The sequence below is a fragment of the Bacillus rossius genome, chromosome 6 (genome assembly GCF_032445375.1).
Source record: "Bacillus rossius redtenbacheri isolate Brsri chromosome 6, Brsri_v3, whole genome shotgun sequence".
Classification (NCBI taxonomy): Eukaryota; Metazoa; Arthropoda; class Insecta; order Phasmatodea; family Bacillidae; genus Bacillus; species Bacillus rossius.
Window position 1 is genome coordinate 81,449,148 of NC_086334.1, and position 21,771 is coordinate 81,470,918.

Consider the following 21,771-nt stretch of genomic DNA (forward strand, 5'->3'; position numbering starts at 1 on the left):
AATGGGACATGGCGTAACGGGACACGGCATAACGGGACAAGTAGGTCATGGATGCCATCTTTAAAATCGGCCATCTTTAAATCGAGCGCCCCACTCATTATGATGAAATTTTCGTCTCTGTCACCATATTGATTTTTTCTGTTCCGCTGGAGGCCGCCATCTTGGATACCGTCGACTTTGTTTCTGTTGTTTGTTCCTAGATAGCACCAGCATCGCTCTGTCTCATGACGTAATGTCGATGTTCCATTACCTACCAGAGCTATTATGGTCCTTATTGACATATTAAATTAATTTTTTTATAATAAAAAAAACCCTGGAAGCGCTGTGATTAGAACCAGCGCAGCTCTGATCTCTAGGTTGAAAAAAAAAACCTTTAACCGCTTGGCTATCGATACATTTACCAGACTGAGTATTAAATAAGGTATATAAAAAAATAACATGCATATTCGGACTTGAATTTTTTTTAATTTTAAGTAAAAATAGCTCTACCCGTTCGAGACAGAACCGCAATATTGCATTAAGACGTAACTGCTGCAATTTCCGTTACGGCCGCCATTTGAAAATCCATAATTTTAATGCTAGAGATGCGGGAAAAATTCCAAAATTCATCAATAAATTAACTTAATAGAATTCTGATTGATTATATCGATTCCCGTCCTTGGTTCGAAACCGTCGAGGGAAAAAAATAAAAACAATCAGATCCTTCCTCCACAGAAGCCACCTACAGACGACCTACCACCAATATCAAGGTATATATCGTCAGCCGGTATGACGTCATGTCCGCAATCTTGTCTTCGTCCGCTGGAGACCGTCATCTTGTTTTCGTCTGCTAGAGTGTGCTGGCGACATGTTAGTATAATTTTCTAGTCACCACACCTTTGAACTTGACCTTGAATTTTGACCTTGCCCTTGACTATGACCTTGACCTTTGACCTTGACCTTGAACTTTGACCTTTACTTTGAAAAATGACCTTGACTGAACTTTGACCTTGACCTTGAAATTTGGCCTTGACCTTTGAATTTGACCTTGACCTTGAAATTTGACCTTGACCTTGTCGACCATCATGGATCCGACATTTTATGTTCAGTACATGCTACCAGGAGCTACCACCTGCTGGAGTACACCATCTTGTGTGTGTACTCGTATTATAGAATACATTTCCATATGGATGATTTTGTTCTAACCCGCTACAGTGCAGTAACCATTTATTACCGAGGAGCCCCCAGCCATCTTGAAATTCGACCGCCATCTTTAAATCATGTAATAATGTAGCTAGAAAAGCGGCAAATAATCCAAAATTCATAAAAAAAATCACTCATTAACTTACATATCGATTCGATCCGCTCCAGTCCTTGGTCCGATACTCGATCGATGCAATAATGTTTAATTTTATGAGAAAATAATAAATTCAATAAACCACGTTAAAAATTCTTAAAGAGACTTTAAATCCTCTACTACCATCACCCTACCAGACATCAAGACCACCATATTGGAAATTCGTAATTGTAATGCTAGAGATTCGGGAAAAAGTTCAAAATTCATTAAATAAATTTGTAATCTATATACTGATTGATTAGATCGACTAAGGTCCTTGGTTCAATCCCTGGCAGATACAAAACAACTTTAATTTTAAAAAAAGTACCAGAAAAGTGTAAGGTTCGAAAAATAAAACACCACAAAGTCTTTTACACAATTTCTATCATTACTACAGAATCACTTGCGAAAGCCAGCAATCTCATAAACATTTAGCCCTGCATAGACGTGCAAGAGACTACTTCTTAGCTCCAACAGCTCCAAATGCTCCAAATGGCTCCAACAGCTCCAAATGGCTCCAAATGCTCCAAACGGCCTCCAAATGGCCCCAAATGCTCCAAATAGCTCCAAATGCTCCAAATGGTTCCAAAAGGCTCCAAATGCCTTAAAAGGCTCCAATTGCTCCAACAGCTCTATCTTCAATTGGTTCCAACTGATTCCAATTACTTTTCTTATCGAACTTGACATGATTACTAACATGTATTTATCAGTATACATTTTGACCGGCAGTGGTAGCGTATTTTACACCTTTAAGTTATAAGTTTCATTTAGAAATCAGATTTCGATAAATGCTAGATACCATTTGGAAAGAAAATATATTAACTTATCTTCAAGTTTATACACATACATTTAATTTAAGCCATTTTTGTATGTAGCCAGCTTCAGTGGCGTAGCGTGGGTGGGGCGGAGGGGGCGGCCCGCCCCGGGCGGCAGCCCGCGGGGGCGGGTCGCCGGTGAAGCGGGTTGAGATCTGATCTATGATTCATTCATTACATGTGTCAGACACACTATAATGTTCCATTTTTATCTAACATTTTGCGCACCAACTATTTTTTAATATTTATTTAAATGAAAAACTGCGAAATCACTGACAGAGCTCTTTATAACGTTTGTTTGTTTACATACGAACGGCAACATCGCATCACGCCGCGCCGCCCGGCGCGCGCGAGCCGAGTTGAGCGGCACTCCTTATTATGTTAATTACTCATAGAAAATCTTTTGTTTCACGCGTCGGCCCGTGTCGATGCCTCTCTTTCGCACTCATTGAATTTAGTACTACGCATTGTACTGTAAAGTTTGACCTTAACCCAGGGCAAACCAAACAACTTCCGCGAACCGGGACACAGTAAAACTCCTATATTGCCCCGTACCGCGAGCGCAGGTAAACCCAAAAAAATATTAAAACCCAAACTAATAGCAGGCTTAAAAAATACTAATAAGGTTGCGAACAGTGAGAGGAGGCAGCAAGTTAAAAAGACGCAAAATTTATATGACAACTTTTAATAAATATATATATATCATAAAATCGTTTCATCACAAATCGGCGCATCCATCATAAAATACCTACCCTATTACTACTTATAAAAAATAGCTATATAATAATACTAAAAAAATACTTTAACAATTCCCCGAAAAAATTATAATTTGATCATATACTTCGGAGCTCCAAAAATTAAATATAATTACCAAAAAGGCATTAAAAATATATAAGAACATATTAATACAAATACAAATACAAATATAGATACGCACCGGGCGTATCACCGCTGTAAATACTAATTAACATAGGCGAAATCTAGCAAAAAATTGACACACCTTAACATGCAAATAAATATACCAAAAATTTAGCAAATTACAAATTATGGGTTTACAAGCCCTTCTCAGTTAAATCATTTTCTAACGGTCGACGCCTTTTTTCTTCTAGGTCTGGCAGGGATTGGATGAAACACGCTGAACGTAAAATCCCAGTTTCAGTTTTATTAGTCCGTTAATTTAAATCCCAAAAATCCACAAATTATAGTTTCGCACCAGGGGTCTAAAGGGTCAACGGGGCAGTGGCACAATTACCTCAGATCTACTATGAGCTCCGCTAGACTATAAACTTGGCTATATTGTCGATTGAACAAGAATTGGCTGCTAATATTGATTTTATCAAAGTTATTTCTGACTTCGCTGCTCATAAGGCCCGTAGAATCCGCTTGTAAAACCACTCATCCTATTTTAACTTCAATAAAAGGTACCTCATTGCATGTGAAATTTAATTTTAACTAAGAACCTATAGAATGGGGGCGGCAAAATGGGTCTCCCGCCCCAGGCGCCGAGATGGCACGCTACGCCACTGGCCAGCTTCCCTCAGTTCTTTGAGTGTGAAGGATATTTCTTTAATGTTCGAATAGTTTCCTCTACAAACAGATGCCACCAACATTCTTAGCCGGTCAACCAATATGTTTGGATCATTCCATGATGTGTAATCAATCTCTTCTGCCACCATCTACCTTGCACGTTTATTATAAATAATATGATCTCTGCTGTCCTCCGTTTTAACACCAACCACAAAGTCACATTCGTCATCGAGCCAGTGATCATCACAAGCTTGATCAGATTTATTTAATATATCACGACGTTTCCATCGTTTTGATCTCAGGACACCGCCACAACCTTCGGCCTTGTCCGCTTTAGCTGCCTCAGCACAGTCTTCGATCACGTCGCCAGCTTCAGAGTCACTGTAGCAATCACCGCAGAAGGCATCGTCTTCACCAAGATTACCGTAAGAACTCGTTATCGTTGATGGCGAAGTGTCTGCATCGCCTTCATGCTTCCTTTTTTAGGAGTCCATTATTTTTACAAAGTATGGACGATCTACTGAATATAGGCTTGAGTGTATTCTCACTTTTCACGGTGTTGATACTTCCATTAGTTTCAGTCTTCCCGAAACCATCAGCAACCTTCAATATTTGTTTCTCGTCACGATCAGCGTGCTAAAGCTTCCATCTTTTCTATTTTAATAATATTATTCGTCTAAAAATCTCCGCATCCGTGTCACTATCAGAGATTCAAATCATCATCATCGTAGCTGTCATCAATATTGTCATGAGATTCATCAACATAACTCATTTTATGATATCGTTTCAATATTTCAGTTGTCAAAGATTAACCACATTCAAAGATCTTGTGAGCTCCTTTCTCATTTTCTGTAAAAGCCTATGAGTCCAGTTTTATTATTTAATCTGTCAACCTATCATCCCAAACTCAATTAAATCATCTTAGTATAAAAAAAATCACCAAAGTTCCTTTCATTTATTCTTAGGAACCGCATCATCCTTTCCACCTATAGTGTAGTTTCTTGAGCCCAAGAGTCTTTCATTATATAAACCATACAGTGTTCTTCAAGAGATGTGGTTTACCACCATTTCTAAATACAAATCCATCCTATCAATGATTTGTTTACACATAAAAAAACCTTCACATTATTTTTACATGTTTTATTAAATTATCTCTTCGACTAAAATAATTACCACACAAAGTAATTTCTAAAAAGGACACTCTCCAGTGAAATCGTAATCCAGCATACGTAAAGTACTTGCTAGAACCACTTCAAAGTATGCATGACTGAACCCGAGCAGAAAATCAGCTTATAAATGTATAACATAATACCAACAAAATAAAATGTAGCACATATACGAGGATTTGTTCCCTACATACCATACTGTGAAAGCCGATACTCTGATAATTATAAGCAGCTAAATATGTCAAATCATGACCTCGGCCAGTATACATTCTTTTTTCCATGTTGTAAAAATTCATGTTAGTAATCAGCAACGAAGGAATGAGTAACTTGGACGAAGAACCGCTTTCCAAGTATCCAGAATCTTACTGATACAGCCCATACAGTGCACCAGAGTACTCCGAAGTATGATCAATTGATTAACATCATTTAATTTTTTAATATCACCTCCGTTTTGTACACCAATTTATGACAGGTTACGATTTAAGACCATAAATTTCCCACAAGTCTGTTAGTTTTATTTCGGGAAGTAATAAATTATTTCTCACAATAATAAATCAAGTTCCTATCAGATTTGCTCTAACGTTACGGTATTACATACACCAGCACTTTACCAAAACATCTCCCATAAAAAATCCTAAGAATGCAGATAATATACTGAGACAAAAATTATTTTAACAAAATAAACTGTCTTGAAGATTATTGGTAAAAAATAATAATACACACAAACAAGTCAAAACGTGCATTACGACTCCGACCAAAATTACGTGTCACATGTAGTTTATTACATTAAGATGAATTAATTAGGTTAAGAAAAATAAACAAATAATATTTTTAATTCTATAATTTATTTAAAAGTTTACATTTATATACAAAGAAATATGACACTGTATATATATCGTATACATTACTCAGTTCATGTGACCTTAATTTTTATTAAAATAAATTATTATATTTTGTTTTTAGAGTGACAAAATACAAATAATTCATACAGATCACGATACATCAGTTCAGGAGTGTAACTTCTTAGAGGACCAGAGATGATGCTAGAAACCCATCTTTACAAAATTTATAATGTTTTTTAAGTATAATTTTCGACGTAGGTACTGTAAAAAAAATAATTTAAATTGTAATATACAAAAACGGTAATGAAAATTGAAACAAATATGGCGACACTACAAACTGTCAAGATATTTATTATTTTCTTACTCTTTACTTAGTTTCTTACAATAGCAAAACGTAACGTAATGGCTTGAAAGCTATTGCTCTGCAGACATAGAGGAATGACACTAACAGTTTGTATATCTAAGACACACGTTACATAAAATTAAGTTATATTTTTTTAACCCGTTGAAATTTTTTTTAGACAAAAGATAGCATATGTCCATCCCCAGGATATAATCTATCTCCTTGCCAAATTTCATTACGATACGTTCAGCCGTTCAGCCGGGAAAAGGTAACAAAAAGACAGACAGACAGACAGACAGAGTTACTTACGCATTTATAATATTAGTAAGGATTTAGAAATGAGCTTTTCGAGAAATTGTTAAAATCCATTTTGAAAAAAATATTAATTTTTATTCAAGTTTATACACATGCATTTAATTGAAACCATTATTTTATGTAGCCAGCTTCCTTCAGTTCTTTAAGTATGAAGAATATTGCTTTGATGTTCGAATAGTTTCCTGCACAAAGCGAACCATGTAGTAGTCATAGCCTGTCAACCAATATGTTAGGATCTTACCATTAGGTATAATCAATCTCTTCTGCTACGTTCATCTTCCTATTATGTTTATAATAAACTTTTTATCTCTGGTGTTTTTCGTTTCAACACCAACCACAAGGTCACTTTCGGCATCGAGCCAGTGATTATCACAAGCTTGATCAAGATAATTTATTTTATTACGACGTTTCCACCGTTTTGGTCTTAGGCCGCCATCACAGTCTTCGATCTTGACCGCTTTAGGTGCTTCAGCACAGTACTCAATCATGTCAGCCTTAGTTGTGACAGCACAGTCAGCGATCATGTCAACCTCAGATGTGTCACCACAATCTTCAATCATGTCATCTTCAGATGTTTCATCACAGTCTTCGGTCTTGTCAGCTTCAGGTGGTTCTCCATCTTTCACATTTTAATGGATACGACTAGATATTGGTGTAAATATATATTTATTTCTATTGAGGTTGTTACTTTCGTCGTTTGATTTTAATTTTAAATTATTGTTTTGATCTATATCAATATTTTTAGCATTAACTTTTTTACATTCTTTTTAGTCATTTTTGTCGTCTAATATTCTGCCTTCGTTCCTCTTCCACGATTTTGGAACACAGTCTTCGTTATCTTTATTCATCTTAGATGTACAGTTCTTGCAATGTCTATCCAAGTAATATCTTCTACCAAGGATTTATGACACTGACTGCAATTAAATGGTTTTTGACAATGACCCAAACTACACTCGCTTCTCTCATGACGTTTAGCATTCTTTTTCTAGGTAAACACCTTGCTGCTGTATCTACAGTGATGTCGGTTTGATACAGCTCTAGTCAACGAATCAGGGTACATGTTAGCTTCTGCGACTGATGGCAGATGAAAACTAAGAGTTGTAAATTAAACCATTACTTAAATAGAATTTTTTTAAATTATTTCGTCAGCGAGAGTTAAGTTATCTCATACAAAAGTACTGGTTGTAGGTAGTTCTACTTTTCATCAATAGATGACTCCACATGTTGCTAGCTGGTAAATAATAATTATTTCTTTTATGCTGGATGCATGATGCTCACTAACAATCTGTTGAAAAAGGTGTGCTTCCCTAGATCTCAAGAGGAAGAACATCGTTCTTATTTAAAAAAAATAAGTGAATAAAATCATGGCCTAGCGAGAATCACAAGATAACCTATTCGCATATTAGCATCCAGCATGTATCAGTTGTCTGTATAAGCAGTTTCTGTTGTCTGTATAAGCAGTCAATGTTTTGTGTGGGATGCAGGAAGGATGCTCCCTAACGATCGCAACAGAATGAGGGCTTCGCTAGAACTCAAGAGGAAGGGAAATCTTCGTGCGTGATAGAGTTTCTCAGTTGTTTCATGACGTAGTAATCGTATGATTAATGATCTTCTGTTTTTGTCTGATTTCCACCTGATAAAAAAAATTTTAAGTACCGATTTGTTAATATGTATAAGGAAATTTATACGAAACTCTGAATAAAATTACCTTTCTTAGACACCAAGGACAATGCAGTTTGTCTTACATGTTAATGCTTCTCAGCTGTCCCATAGCATATTATTTGTCTGAGTAAGGTTATTTTTTTTTAAATCCACCTAATAAAAATATTGTAATTGCTAATTTATTAGCAGGATTTCACTAATTAAATGTAACTCTGAATAAAATGACATGACGCATTTAGTAAAAAATCATTCATGCATTGATCGATTTCTCACAAATAATCAGGATCAATCGGAGAAAACCATCAGATGTCTAGCCAGGAATAATCAAACGCATTTGGAGAAATCCATTAAAATATTAACAAGAATAATCGGGAGCACACGGAGAAAACCTTCATAATATTGACAAGGATTATCAGAAGCACACGGAGAAAACTACCATAATATTAACAAGAATAATCAGAAGCACACGGAGAAAACCTCTATAATATTGACAAGGATAATCAGAAGCACACGGAGAAAACCACCATAATTTTGAGAAGAATAATCAGAAGCACACGGAGAAAACCACTACACGTTTTCTTGATATCATAAAATTAGAGGAAAAAAAATATTTAAAAAAAATTAATGAATTAATTTTTTTAAATATAAACAAAAAAACATACAAAGATTCTGCTAGCTTATGAACTTCTCATTGATGAGTAAAGATGGAGTTTTAGTACAAGCCAGAATTTTGGTATTTTTTGTTTTTATTTTAAATTGTTTAATAATTTTTTTTTTATATTTTTTTTCTCTAATTTTAGGATATCAAGATAACGTGTGGTGGTTTTCTCCGTGTGCTTCTGATTATTCTTGTCAATATTATGGTTGTTTTCTCCGTGTGCTTCTGATAATCCTTGTCAATATTATGAAGATTTTCTCTGTGTGCTCCCGATTATTCTTGTTAATATTTTAATGGATTTCTCCAAATGCTTTTTATTATTCCTGGCTAGACATCTGATGGTTTTCTCCGAGTGATCCTGAGTATTTGTGAGAAATCGATCTCTGCATGAATGATTTTTTACTAAATGTGTCATGTCATTTTATTCAGAGTTACATTTAATTAGTGAAATCCTGCTAATAAATTAGCACTTACAAAATTTTTATTAGGTGGATTTAAAAAAAAATAACCTTACTCAGACAAATAATATGCTATGGATCAGCTGAGAAGCATTAACATGTAAGACAAACTGCATTGTCCTTGTTGTCTAAGACAGGTAATTTTATTCAGAGTTTCGTATAAATTTCCGAATTCATATTAACAAATCGGTACTTAAAATTTTTTTTATCAGGTGGAAATCAGACAAAAACAGAAGATCATTAATCATACGATTACTACGTCATGAAACAAATGTGAAACTCTATCACACACGAAGATTTCCCTTCCCCTTGAGTTCTAGCGAAGCCCTCCTTCTGTTGCGATCGTTAGGGAGCATCCTGCATCCCACACAAAACATTGACTGCTTATACAGACAACAGAGACTGCTTATACAGACAACTGATACATGCTGGATGCTAATATGCGAATAGGTTATCTTGTGATTCTCGCTAGGCCATGATTTTATTCACTTATTTTTTTTTAAATAAGGACGATGTTCTTCCTCTTGAGATCTAGGGAAGCACACCTTTTTCAACAGATTGTTAGTGAGCATCATGCATCCAGCATAAAAGAAATAATTATTATTTACCAGCTAGCAACATGTGGAGTCATCTGTTGATGAAAAGTAGAACTACTTACAAACAGTACTTTTGTATGAGATAACTTAACTCTCGCTGACGAAATAATTTAAAAAATTCTATTTAAGTAATGGTTTAATTTACAACTCTAAGTTTTCATCTGCCATCAGTCGCAGAAGCTAACATGTACCCTGATTCGTTGCCTGTAGCTGTATCAAACCGACATCACTGTAGATACAGCAGCAATGTGTTTACCTTGAGAAAGAATGCTAAACGTCATGAGAGAAGTGAGTGTAGTTTGGGTCATTGTCAAAAACCATTTAATTGCAGTCAGTGTCATAAATCCTTGGTAGAAGATATTACTTGGATAGACATTGCAAGAACTGTACATCTAAGATGAATAAAGATAACGAAGACTGTGTTCCAAAATCGTGGAAGAGGAACGAAGGCAGAATATTAGACGACAATAATGATTATGAAGAATGTAAATAAGCTTTTGCTAAAAATATTAATATAGATCAAAACAATAATTTAAATTTAAAAACAAACGAAGAAAGTAGCAACCTCATTATAAATGAAAATATATTTACACCAATATCTAGTCGTCTCCATTAAAATCTGAAAGATGGAGAACCACCTGAAGCTGACAAGACCGAAGACTGTGATGAAACATCTGAAGCTGACATGATTGAAGATTGTGGTGACACATCTGAGGTTGACATGATCGCTGACTGTGCTGTCACAACTAAGGCTGACATGATTGAGTACTGTGCTGAAGCACCTAAAGCGGTCAAGATCGAAGACTGTGATGGCGGCCTAAGACCAAAACGGTGGAAACGTCGTAATAAAATAAATTATCTTGATCAAGCTTGTGATAATCACTGGCTCGATGCCGAAAGTGACCTTGTGGTTGGTGTTGAAACGAAAACACCAGAGATAATAATGTTTATTATAAACATAATAGGAAGATGAACGTAGCAGAAGAGATTGATTATACCTCATGGGAAGATCCTAACATATTGGTTGACAGGCTAAGACTACTACATGGTTTGCTTTGTGCAGGAAACTATTCGAACATCAAAGCAATATCCTTCATACTTAAAGAACTGAAGGAAGCTGGCTACATAAAATAATGGTTTCAATTAAATGCATGTGTATAAACTTGAATAAAAATTAATATTTTTTTCAAAATGGATTTTAACAATTTCTCGAAAAGCTCATTTATAAATAAAACTTATAACGTAAAGGTGTAAAAAAGTCACCACTGACATCCAAAAATGTGTACTAATAAAGTCATGAATGTGAACATGTCAAGTTCATTAAAAAAAAAAAATTTAAATCAGTTGAAGCATTTGGAGCGATTGGACTATTTGGAGCAATTGGAGAATTTGAAGCATTTGGAGCATTTGGAGCATTTGTAGCTGTTGGAGCTGTTGGAGCTGTTGGAGCATTTAGAGCATTTGGAGCATTTGGAGCTGTTGGAGCATTTGTAGCATTTGGAACATTTGTAGCTGTTGGAGCTGTTGGAGCATTTGGAGCCTTTGGAGCATTTGGAGCTGTTGGAGCTATTGTAGCTGTTGGAGCATTAGGAGCAGTTGGAGCTGATGAAGCTAAGAATTAGTCGTTCACGTCTATGCAGGGCTAAATGTTTATAAGATTGCTGGCTTACGCAAGTGACCATGTTGTAGGGTAGAATTTATGTAATAAATATTATGTTTGTAAAAGAACTTGTGGTGTGTTATTTCTCGAACCTGACACTTTTCTGGTATTTGAATTAAATTCATTTTCAGCTTCGTCCATAGATCGAAGCAAGTTTCGATTCAATATGTAAAATAATGTGTGATTTTTTCGGTGAATTTTGGAATTTTTCCCGAACTAATAAGTCAATAAATACAAATATCTAAGATAGTGCCCAAATTTCAATATGGCGGGCACCTCATGTCAAATGACCGAATGTACATAAATACTAGGTTGTAAATTGACTTCTTTTAGTTTTTGTGTACTGAGTGTAGCTGAGTAGACTGGTGGAAGTAATTGAGGAGCTTAATGTAGAATGGACTTGTGTTTATGGATATGTTGGTGTATAAATTGAATGCTTGTGGTCTGATAATATTTTGGGTTATTTACGAAGATATTTATCGATGTGTGCTATGACAAGCATATAAATGTCTAGCGAACTTATAGAGTAGGTCTCTTGTTTCGGAGACTTTTGTCGTAAGGCTTAAGAAGGATCGACTCTGAAGGCTTTGAAGATGTATGGTACTGGGCATGTCTTGGCTGTAGCTATATCTACACTGAAGGTCCTCTGAACTGAAGATGAGAGGTACAAAAAATATTGATTTTGGACCTAGCCTGGTATGGGATAATATATTTTAGTCATGTGTTGTAGACATTTTGAGTCAGTTGGAGGTTTTGTGTAGCTGTACATAATAAAATTTAAATAATGTTTGAGTTCTGAAAGTTCCATTTTTCAGAGACTCTTGGTCCTTCTAGTAAGTCTAAATTAACCGTGTATGTAGGATGTGTGATTAGTTCTTTGAATATATAATTTAAACTTGTACTCTTTTAAGTTCCTAATTTTTTTTTAGTAATGGACGGAACCCACTAATGTGTCAAATGGAAATTATTAATTATTTATTGTATATTTCCTAACATCTGTGGTGTCCTGCCAGAATGAATGAATTGAATAGTGTAAATTAACCTTACTCGAATTCAAACTGAAAATATTTCTTAGTGTAAATATTTTATCTGTGGTAAATAAAAGTATGTGGTATCTGTGACAAATGGTAGTGTATTATCTAAGTGTTTCTGTATCGTTGACATAACATTGATATAACAAATTTGATCCACAGAATTAATAAATCACACTATAGGATAATTAAAATTATTTGCTAATCTCAGATGATTGGAATTATTACAGGAGTTTTAGTTCCTCATCAATCCAAGTGCAAAGTCGTAATCAAGTTGCTAAAATTAATATTTGTGCAAAGATGTAAATCAATTACTTCAGATTAAAATAAATTAATATTATCTCTACTTTAAAGTTAAGTTCATGTTGAAGTTTACAACAAGCTACAATAAATTATGTATGTATTATGAGTGTGTGCCGTTTAGTAATCAGTCGGTGAGCAAACCTCTGGGTTTCAGTGAAAACATACTACACCAGAGTAAACATCTTAATCAATAGTTTCTAACTCCAAAATGAATTCCAATCATGTACTACGTCTAAACTGTGTAATACTGGGATCCCGGTAAAATATCCGATAATTAAATTAGCCAAGTTAACATGTATGAAGAATAGTTGTTACAATTTTTGTTTAAACTTTCAGTTCTTTAAGTCTCTTTGAATGAATAACTGTTTTTTAACGTGGATAGAACTCTTGAACGTAACGACGAAAGTTTATACAGCGACGGGACGGGACTGGGACAATCCAACCTCGGTTTCAGCAAACCACACTAGGGAAAATAGGCAATCCTCGGTGACCACTGCACAGCGCGATCAACGGACAGCGACATCCATCTCTCTAGGTACTGGTAGAATGCAGTCCTCCGGGTACTCCTCTCGAACGGTCTCCTGGGGCTGGTCGTCGGACTGGCTCACGGATCGTCCTTCTCTGGATACTCCATCGTCGAGTTGAAACGTTCTTCCACCTTCCTTCCGTCAGTCGTGGTTGAGCAGGACAGAAGTACAGAAGTAGACTCGGGCTTCAAATCTTCATTGAATTTGTCGATTATTCTTTAGCAGGTCAATTGATATTATCCTCAAAATTATATATTCATGGTAAGTTCTTTTATACACGTCGATATCCGCAGCTAATGGTTCAGGTCTCGTTGATAATATCTGGTAATTCTTCGTAAATAATTTTATATAAATACACTTAATTCCTTACAAATATCTATAAATCTTCTCCCATTTTCAGCAATCCAGCTTGAATTATTTTATATCGTCATATTTCTCGTAGTAGCTATTTGTAGAATCTAACTTAAAACGTGCTTACTGCCGAACATTCTAAAAGAACCTTTTTTTTTCTGTCTTGTTAATAACAACGCGATTCTCTAAATTTTGACAAAACATGAACTGTTTGGTCCAGAAATTAAGTAATAAAAAAAACTCCTTTTCTTTACAAATGCAGAGAAAATGAATTAAAAATAATTTTAAGTTTATGACCAAAGATAAAATCATAATCATAGACAAAGCAAAATACTTTTCAAATCACACACAATTGCATAGAATAAGCGAATCATAATTAAACTGATGAAAATGTTAAGCGTGAATAAAATAAATAAACCGATTTCTATAAAGTGTAGAAATTACCTTTATAGTAATAACAATGGATGATGTATTGACTTGCGTATTATACAAGCGGACGCTGATATTTAAGCGAGTCTTAGAGAGCAGGTCCCTCAGTCCACCTCTTGTAGTGGTGCAGTGCAGATCTGCATATAAATCCGATACATGAATATTCATGTGTATCCGAACTCAATGGTAGCAACGATGACATCGGTACAAATCCCAAGGGTGGTGGGGTCAACGGCAGCAGAGATCTTGTCGGAGGGTCTCGCGTCTTCACCGGGGTCCCTGACGACGGAGGCGATGATGACGAAGCAGATCCCGATGACAACGATGAGGGCAGCTCCAGAGATTCCGATGGTAACGAGGCTACCATCTCCAGAAATCCCGATGATGGCTGTACCTATTGTCTCTTCACTCCAAGAGACTTCAATGTGTGCATTATCGAACGCATAGGAGACTCCGATACCTGCAACTACACCGGATTTGGTAAATAAAACATTTTGTGAGCAATTCCCAGCTTCTGCATCAGTCGTGTATACATCAGATACTTTGGCATCCAGTACAGATGATCTGTCAATGTCGACTGGGAAATCTCCAGCTCATGCAACATACGGGACTTCGTCGCCTACAACAGCAGTGTACATTGAAAGTAAGATACTTTCCGAGCCGTCGGTGACTCAAGGTCTAACGACGAGACATCTGTGTACGTACTGTGACAAAAGTTTTAAATACCGACAACATGCAAGAAGACATGAAAATCATGTCTGTAGAAGAAACGCTAATCGTGTGACATTTCCGTGTGACCTGTGTGGTGTACATTTCACAAACAAAAGTAATTTGATTAGGCATTGTAAAAGCAAAGTTCATTTGCAAGTTGTACATCGGGGAAGCGATGGTAATTGCGATGAATATCTGTATGAGTGCTGCTACTGTGGTAAACGATTTGAACGACTACGAAGTACACGCATGCATGAAAAGCATGGCTGCAGAAGAAATCTTGATCGTGTAAAATTTCTGTGTGAGAAGTGCGGTATACAGGTTACACGAAAATTTTACTTGAAAAAACATTATAAATTTTGTAAAGGAAGGTCTCTAGCATAATTTCAGGCCCTCTAAGGTGTTACACTCCTGAACTGATGTATCGTGATCTGTATGAATTATTTGTATTTTGTCATTCTTAATACGAACTATAATAATTTATTTTAATAAAAATGAATGTCGCACGGACTGAGAAATGTATACGATATTTATACCATGTCAGATTTTATTGTGTATAAATGTACAATTTTAAATAAATTATAGAATTAAAGAATTTTTTTTTATTTTTCCCTAACCTACATTGTTTATCTTAATGTAATAAACTACATGTGACACGTAATTTAGGTCGGGTTTGTAATGTCCGTTTTGTCTTGTTTGTGAGTATTATTATTTTTTAACCAATAATGTTCAAGACAGTTTATTTTGCTAAAATTATTTTTGTCTGAGTATGTTATCTGCATTCTTAGGATTTTATATGGGAGATGTTTTGGTAAAGTTCTGGTGTATGTAATACCGTAACGTTAGAGCAAATCTGATAGGGACTTGATTTATTATTTGTGAGAAATAATTTATTACTTCCCGAAATAAAACTAACAGACTTGTGGGAAATTTATGGTCTTAAATCGTAACCTGTCATATATTGGTGTACACTACGGAGGTGATATTAAAAAATTAAATGATGTTAATCAATTGATCATACTTCGGAGTACTCTGGTGCACTGTATGGGCTGTATCAGTAAGATTCTGGATACTTGGAAAGCGGTTCTTCGTCCAAGTTACTCACTCCTTCGTTGCTGATTACTAACATGAATTTTTACAACATGGAAAAAAGAATGTATACTGGCCGAGGTCTTGATTTGAAATATTTTGCTGCTTATAATTATCAGAGTATCGGCTTTCACAGTATGGTATGTAGGGAACGACTCCTCGTATATGTGCTACATTTTTTTTTGGTAGCATGTTATACATTCATAAGCTGATTTTCTGCTCAGGTTCAGTCATACATACTTTGAAGTGGTTCTAGCAAGTACTTTACGTATGCTGGATTACGATTTCACTGGAGTTTTAAGTGAAATGAGTGGGAAGACTAGCGACGAGAATTTTTTTAATTTTCTGTGAGGTTAACGTGCTTTAATTTATGTACTTTTGACTGGTCGCACGTGAATAAGTTTAAATTCGTATGCATTGTAAGATATTTTTCTACATGAGTTAAGAAAATACATAGATGCTACAATGTCTGAGATAGGTATCGAACACCTGTTCCTTACCCTATGAGTGACTAGCACTTGTTTGACCTATCTCCTCTAACCCTCGTTTACTTTTTGATATAGATGAGACATGGTTGTTTTCAGACAGGTGATGGTTAAAATGTCTTGGACAAAGTGTCCTTTGTAGAAATTACTATGTGTGGTAATTATTTTAGTCGAAGAGATAATTTAATAAAACATGTAAAAATAACGTGAAGGTTTTTTTATGTGTAAACAAATCATTGATAGGCAGGATTTGTATGTAGAAATGGTGGTATACCACATCTCTTGAAGAACACTGCATGGTTTATATAATGAAAGACTCTTGGGCTCAAGAGACTAAACTATAGGTGGAAAGGATGATGCGGTTCCTAAGAATAAATGAAAGGAACTTTAGTGATTTATTTTTCCTTTTACTTAAATGATTTAATGGGTTTGGGATGATGGGTTGACAGATTAAATAATAAAACTGGACCCATAGGCTTTTACAGGAAATGAGAATGGAGCTCACAAGATCTTAGAATGAGGTTAATCTCTGACAACTGAAATGTGGAAACGATATCATAAAATGAGTTATGTTGATGCAGCTCATGACAATATTGATGACAGCTACGACGATGATGATTTGAATCTGTGATAGTGACACGGATGCGGAGATTTTAAGACGAATAATATTATTAAAATAGAAAAGATGGAAGCCGTAGCACGCCGATCGTGACGAGAAACAAATATTGAAGGATGCTGATGGTTTCGGGAAGACTGAAACTAATGGAAGTATCAACACCGTGTAAATTGAGAATACACTCAAGCCTATATTCAGTAGATCGTCCATACTTTGTAAAAATAATGGACTCCTAAAAATGGAAGCATGAAGGCGATGCAGACACTTCGCCATCAACGATAACGAGTTCTTACGGTAATCTGGGTCAAGACGATACCTTCTACGGTGATTGCTACAGTGACTCTGAAGCTGGCGACGTGATCAAAGACTGTGCTGAGGCAGCTTAAGCGGACAAGACCGAAGGTTGTGGCGGTGTCCTGAGATCAAAACGATGGAAACGTCGTTATATATTAAATAAATCTGATCAAGCTTGTGATGATCACTGGCTCGATGACGAATGTGACATTGTGTTTGGTGTTAAAACAGAGGACAGCAGATCATATTATTTATAATAAACGTGCAAGGAAGATCGTGGCAGAAGAGATTGATTACACATCATGGAATGATCCAAACATATTGGTTGACCGGCTAAGACTGTTGGTGGCATCTGTTCGTAGAGGAAACTATTCGAACATTAAAGAAATATCCTACACACTCAAAGAACTGAGGGAAGCTGGCTACATACAAAAATGGCTTAAATTAAATGTATGTGTATAAACTTGAAGATAAGTTAATATATTTTCTTTCCAAATGGTATCTAGCATTTATCGAAATCTGATTTCTAAATAAAACTTATAACTTAAAGGTGTAAAATACGTTACCACTGCCGGTCAAAATGTATACTGATAAAGACATGTTAGTAATCATGTCAAGTTCGATAAGAAAAGTAATTGGAATCAGTTGGAACCAATTGAAGATAGAGCTGTTGGAGCAATTGGAGCCTTTTGAGGCATTTGGAGCCTTTTGGAGCAATTTGGTGCATTTGGAGCCATTTGGAGCATTTCGGGCCATTTGGAGGCCGTTTGGAGCATTTGGAGCTGTTGGAGCTAAGAAGTAGTCTCTTGCACGTCTATGCAGGGCTAAATGTTTATGAGATTGCTGGCTTTCGCAAGTGATTCTGTAGTAATGATAGAAATTGTGTAAAAGACTTTGTGGTGTTTTATTTCTCGAACCTTACACTTTTCTGGTACTTTTTTAAAATTAAAGTTGTTTTATATCGGCCAGGGATTGAACCAAGGACCTTAGTCGATCTAATCAATCAGTATATAGATTACAAATTTATTTAATGAATTTTGAACTTTTTCCCGAATCTCTAGCATTACAATTACGAATTTCCAATATGGTGGTCTTGATGTCTGGTAGGGTGATGGTAGTAGAGGATTTAAAGTCTCTTTAAGAATTTTTAACGTGGTTTATTGAATTTATTATTTTCTCATAAAATTAAACATTATTGCATCGATCGAGTATCGGACCAAGGACTGGAGCGGATCGAATCGATATGTAAGTTAATGAGTGATTTTTTTTTATGAATTTTGGATTATTTGCCGCTTTTCTAGCTACATTATTACATGATTTCAAGATGGCGGTCGAATTTCAAGATGGCTGGGGGCTCCTCGGTAATAAATGGTTACTGCACTGTAGCGGGTTAGAACAAAATCATCCATATGGAAATGTATTCTATAATACGAGTACACACACAAGATGGTGTACTCCAGCAGGTGGTAGCTCCTGGTAGCATGTACTGAACATAAAATGTCGGATCCATGATGGTCGACAAGGTCAAGGTCAAATTTCAAGGTCAAGGTCAAATTTCAAGGTCAAGGTCAAACTTCACAGTCAAGGTCAATTTTCAAAGTAAAGGTCAAAGTTTAAGGTCAAGGTCAAAATTCATGGTGTAGGTCAAAGGTGTGGTGACTAGAAAATTATACTAACATGTCGCCAGCACACTCTAGCAGACGAAAACAAGATGACGGTCTCCAGCGGACGAAGACAAGATTGCAGACATGACGTCATACCGGCTGACGATATATACCTTGATATTGGTGGTAGGTCGTCTGTAGGTGGCTTCTGTGGAGGAAGGATCTGATTGTTTTTATTTTTTTCCCTCGACGGTTTCGAACCAAGGACGGGAATCGATATAATCAATCAGAATTCTATTAAGTTAATTTATTGATGAATTTTGGAATTTTTCCCGCATCTCTAGCATTAAAATTATGGATTTTCAAATGGCGGCCGTAACGGAAATTGCAGCAGTTACGTCTTAATGCAATATTGCGGTTCTGTCTCAAACAGGTAGTGCTATTTTTACTTAAAATTAAAAAAATTTCAAGTCCGAATATGCATGTTATTTTTTTATATACCTTATTTAATACTCAGTCTGGTAAATGTCTCGATAGCCGAGCGGTTAAAGGCTTTTTTTTTTTCAACCTAGAGATCAGAGCTGCGCTGGTTCTAATCACAGCACTTCCAGGGTTTTTTTATTATAAAAAAATAAATTTAATGTCAATAAGGACCATAATAGCTCTGGTAGGTAATGGAACATCGACATTACGTGATGAGACAGAGCGATGCTGGCACTATCTAGGAACAAACAACAGAAACAAAGTCGACGGTATTGAAGATGGCGGCCTGCAGTGGAAAAGAAAAAAAATCAAGTGCGTCGCTGGCGCTATCTAGGAACAAACAACAGAAACAGAGTCGACGGTATCCAAGATGGCGGCCTCCAGCGGAACAGAAAAAAATCAATATGGCGACAGAGACGAAAATTTCATCATAATGAGTGGGGCGCTCGATTTAAAGATGGCGGATTTTAAAGATGGCGACCATGACCTACTTGTCTTGTTATGCTGTGTCCCGTTACGCCGTGTCCCGTTACACTGCATCCAAGATGGCGTATCCAAGATGGCGGGTCCAAAATGGCAGCCAGTCAAGGTCAAGGTCAAAGGTCATGGTCACAACCGTCCAAGATGGCCGCCGTGACGACACAATCCAATATGGCTGACCGAAAATCTCAATCAACGCGCCGGCGCCAGTCCCCGGACCGGCTATTACACACTACTCACATTCGTGCTTTTGGCATATAAAATCCAATTAAAAGACACAATTTTAATTTTAAACATAAATATATATTTATCAACTTTATTGGTTGGTTATCATTATCAGCTCTTTAAAAGTCTTTATTCAGCACACAGTATGAAAACACTTGGAATAAAATAAATTTACAATAGAAAACAATGGGTTCTGGTATAAATTCTGTCGATATTCTTCAAAGCACTCTAAAAAAATTCATTTCAGTACAACTTAACAATACAATCTGAAAACGAAAAACCATAGAGTTATAGAATATTATGAAATATAAATTTCAGTACTACTTAACCATACAAACTGAAAATAAAAAACAACATTTAGTGTGCCGGTAGTAAATCACATCAACTCTTCATCTGGCTCATCATTGTCTGGTTCTGGAAGTGCATCACGTACACCTTCACTAGTTTTCAATGCTCGGTAATATGCATGATGTTCTCTTGGAATTATCAACTTGTCACACATTGTACATAGATCTTTGTACTTGGGCGCAGATATTGAAAATGTCTCGTTGTATGCCTTTGTGACTCCTTGTGTTTTTGAGGGCCGTCCTGCTGTCCTCTTTATTTGTATTTTGTATTGCCTGAAAAGTTTCGTTGAAATCAGTTTTAAAGAACAGAGATTGAGGTTTCTCTTTCTCGAAATGTAGCCAACATATGGATCTGGTGGGTATTTTCGGAGCTCTTTTTGAGTCTGTTTTAAAGTCAAGAAAATCGTCGTGCAACATGGTTCTCACTACAAGTGGGCGAGGATTATTCCTGCTTGTTCGAATTATCTGCGCCCACCCTTCAGGAACATAAACAGGAACATTCTTGGATTTCTTTTCTATCTTCGAATGTATTGAATCACACTCCATTTCAGTGTCCTGTTTCGAATAATTTATGATCAATGGTTTTGAGCCCTGGATGAGTCTGACAAAGTGTCATGCACATTGATATAAAAATTACATTCTTTTGCTGTCCACCACAATTATCCAACATCATTAGAACTTCGATGTTCTGTTGACTCATTATATAATAATAAACGTAACTTCTTATTTCAATAGCTCCTTGCTTGCCTTAAAGTTCATTCCACAAATAACATGTTCCGTCTTGATTTCCCAAGTTGTAAAATGTAAGGTTATACACTGCTAACTTTCGTAAGTAAAATATTTGCCCACACTGTCCTTTGGGAGTATTTAAAACAGCCTGCAAATCAAAGTTAAAGGCCAAAATATGTTGATCATCTTTTGCAGATGATTTGTCTGTGTTGCGTTCTTGGCGGGTCATTTCTGTTTTTCTTTTATGTCTATCATACTCTTCTGTTTCCTTTTGCTTATCTCCTTCTGTAAGTGAATCATAAGCCAGGCATTTGCGAAATTGTTCTTTCTTTGGGAAAAAAAAAACAAAATTAAAATTGCTCTATACTTAGCAAGGGACACAGAAGGTAACTTATTATCTCTGCATTCTGTCTGGAATTCACGGTGCATTATGGAAATATTCAAACTGGAATCTAAATACTGTTTTGTGCTCGTCTGTCTGCAGTAATGGGATTCAACACAAGGATAACACAACATATGCTTTTGGATACAGTTCTCTTCTTCTTCCGAAAACTTATTATGAGGGGTATGTTTACATGTTGCATGTCCTTCGAAATGCCAAAATCGCGAATGTGCCACATTCGTGATTTTAGCTAAAGAATAATTTTATATTTCAAGACAATTTAACGAATGTACCACATTCACTACTTTGGCATAACTAAAAATGCAAA